The sequence below is a fragment of the Salvelinus sp. IW2-2015 genome, unplaced genomic scaffold (assembly GCF_002910315.2).
Source record: "Salvelinus sp. IW2-2015 unplaced genomic scaffold, ASM291031v2 Un_scaffold1200, whole genome shotgun sequence".
Taxonomy (NCBI): Eukaryota; Metazoa; Chordata; class Actinopteri; order Salmoniformes; family Salmonidae; genus Salvelinus; species Salvelinus sp. IW2-2015.
The window spans coordinates 331,857-335,194 of NW_019942775.1; the positions used below are offsets into that span (position 1 = coordinate 331,857).

The 3,338-nt window shown below is 44.2% G+C and overlaps 1 protein-coding gene across 1 annotated transcript in view; it reads left to right on the forward strand.

The window, feature by feature from the left end:
• The window catches only part of LOC112070021 (GTPase-activating Rap/Ran-GAP domain-like protein 3), a 28,392-nt gene extending 25,131 nt beyond the window's left edge, over window positions 1-3,261 (forward strand). Inside the window, exon 12 of the mRNA XM_070438808.1 lies at window positions 3,204-3,261. The gene's annotated coding sequence lies outside the window, so the exon portion shown is untranslated. The remainder of the gene's footprint in view (window positions 1-3,203) is intronic.
• Window positions 3,262-3,338: the final 77 nt, after the last annotated feature.

Here is a 3,338-nt window from a genome sequence, read left to right on the forward strand (position 1 = left end):
ACACCTCTTCTGTTTACAGTTCTCCTGTACACCTCTACTGTTTACAGTTCTCCTGTTCACCTCTACTGTTTACAGTTCTACTGTTACACCTCTACTGTTTACAGTTCTACTGTTACACCTCTCTACTGTTTACAGTTCTACTTGTTACAGTTCTACTGTTACACCTCTACTGTTTACAGTTCTTTACTGTTACACCTCTACTGTTTACAGTTCTACTGTTACACCTCTACTGTTTACAGTTCTTACTGTTTACAGTTCTACTGTTACACCTCTACTGTTTACAGTTCTACTGTTTACAAGTTCTACTGTTTACAACATCTACTGTTTACCACGTATCTACTGTTTAACTTCTACTGTTTACAGTCTCCTGTTACACCTCACTGTTTTACCGTTACTGCTAGCCTTTCTTCAAGGCCCACCACAGAGTTGAGCGGGGTTAGAAGTCTGGATGGTTGTAGTTCTAGCCTTTCTTCAAGGCCCACCACAGAGTTGCCCCACCTATTTAGAGTAATTCCTGTCCTAGAACGGAAAGTCTTGTTTAGGTTCCACCTCGAAGAATGACGCACGCTGCTAATACATATCAGGAATTGGGGGTGGGAATGTTGTGGGGATTTCCACGTGGAGCAGAGGAATAACAACAAGTAGTATGTGTACACCTGCTCGTCGAACGTCTGATTCCAAAATCATGGGCATTAGTATAAAGTTGGTCCCCCCTTTGCTGCTATAACAGCCTCCACTCTTCTGGGAAGGCTTTCCACTAGATGTTGGAACATTGCTGCTGTGACTTGGGATCAGGCACTGATGTTGGGCAATTAGGCCTGGCTTGCAGATAGCGTTCTAATTCATCACAATGGTGTTCGATGTGGTTGAGGTCAGGGCTCTGTGGAGGCCAGTCAGGTTCTTCCACACCAATCTCGACAAACCGTTTCTGTGTGGACCTCGCTTTGTGCATGGGTGCATTGTCATGCTGAAACAGGAAAGGGCCTTCCCCAAATTGTTGCCACAAAGTTGGAAGCACAGAATCGTCTACAATATAATTTTATGCTGTAGTGTTAATATTTCCATTCACTGGAACTAAGGGGCCTAGCCGGAAACCATGAAAAACAGCCCCAGACCATTATTCCTCCTCCACCATGCATTGGGGCAGGTAACATTCTCCTGGCATCTGCCAAACCCAGATTCGTCTGTCGGACTGCCAGACGGTGAAGCGTGATTCATCACTTCAGAGAACTCATTTCCACTGCTCTAGAGTCCAATGCCGGCGCGCATTACACCACTCTAGCCGACGCTTTGCATTGCTCACAGTGAACTTAGGCTTGTGGGCAGCTGTTCAGCCATGGAAACCCATTTCATGAAGCTCCCGACGAACAGTTATTGTGCTGACGTTGCTTCTAGAGGCAGTTTGGAACTCAATAGTGAGTGTTGCAACCGAGGACAGACGATTTTTACGATCTACGCGCTTCAGAATTTGTCAGTCCAGTTCTGTGAGCTTGTGTGGCCTACCACTTCGCAGCTGAGCCGTTGTTGCTTCTAGATGTTTCCACTTCATTATAACAGCACTTCCAGTTGACCGGAGCAGCTCTAGCAGGGCAGAAATTTCACGAACTGACTCGTTGGAAAGATGGCATCCTGTGACGGTGCCATGTTGAAAGTCACTGAGCTTTTCAGTAAGGCCATTCTACTGCCAGTGTTTGTCTATGGAGATTGCATGGTCAGCAACGGGTGTGTCTGAAATAGAATCCACTCATTTGAAGGGCAATGTAATATATCAATCCATTATCTAAATTGCGGCCACAAATTCTTTCGGAGTAATTGATTTAAGTAGACCAGACACAGCTGCTATTGCAATGGTGTCTATGGGAGACGCACCCCGTTAATTAGACCAGTGAAATATCTTGATTTATCCATCATCTTTGTTGCAGCCAAAGATGATCTATTATTCTGAGCAAAAATATAACTGCAACATGTTTCATGAGCTGAAATAAAAGATCCCAGACATTTTGGATACTCACACAAAGCTTATTTCTCTCAAATGTTCTGCACAAATCTTTGGCATTCCTGTTAGTGAGAGTTTCTCCTTTGCCAAGATAATCCATCCACCTGACAGCTGTGGCTTATCAAGAAGCTGATTAAACAGCATGATCAATTCACAGGTGCACCTTGTGCTGGGGACAATTAAAGGCAAATCTAAAATGTGCAGTTTTGTCACACAACACAATGCCACAGATGTCTTAAGTTTTGAGGGAGCGTGCAATTGGTATGCTGACTGCAGGAATCTCCACCAGAGCTGTTGCCAGATAATTAAATCTTAATTTCTCTACTATAAACTGCCTCCAACATAATTTTTGAGAATTTGGAACTACGTCCAACCAGCCTGACAACCGCAGACCATGGGACGGCAGCGTAGCCTAGTGGTTAGAGCGTTGGACTAGTAACCGAGAGGTTGCAAGATTGAATCCCCGAGCTGACAAGGTACAAACCTGTCGTTCTGCCCCTGAACAAGACACTGTTCCTAGGCTGTCATTGAATATAAGAATTTCTTCTTAACTGAGTTAAATGAAAGTTAAATAAAAGTAAAATATATATATATTTTTAAATGTAACCACGCCAGCACAGGACCTCCACATCCAGCTTTTTCACCTGCGGGATCGTCTGACCAGCCACTCAGACAGCTGATGAAACTGTGGAGGGGGTGCTGAGGAGTATTTCTGTTCTGTAATAAAGCCCTTTTGTGGGGAAAAACTCATTCTGATTGGCTGGGCCTGGCTACCAAAGGGGTGGGCCTGTGCCCTCCCAGGCCCATGACTGCACCCCTGCCCAGTCATGTGAAATCCATAGATTAGGGCTTAAAGAATTATTACAATTGACTGATTTCCTTATATGAACTGTAACTCAGTAAAATCTTTGAAATTGTTGCATGTTGCGTTTATATTTTTGTTCAATATATATTGCTCAGCTCAGTCACGACTCGCAAACTTTGAAGGTGTTTCTAATTAGCAATGCCATTCTGGTGGGTGACCATTCAAATAAAACCCAGCCCTGAAATGAAACGTAGGCTAAAAAGAATTTACACGTCATTTCATAGGAAAAGACATGTCATTGGCTCAAATTTGCAGAAAGCGATCACTTTGGATGAGTGTGTGTGATTGTGTATGTTCTCACCGTAACCCACCCCTTTCTACCCCCCCCCCCCTGTCCTTTAGTAATCAATGGAGAGAAGGCCACCCTGGAGACGCCCACGTTTGCCCAGAAGCGCCAGCGTCTGTGGATAATTTCAGGATAGATATGGGAGTTTATCAAATTGTCTGTTTTCTTGTGTGGTCTGTGTAATCTGATGG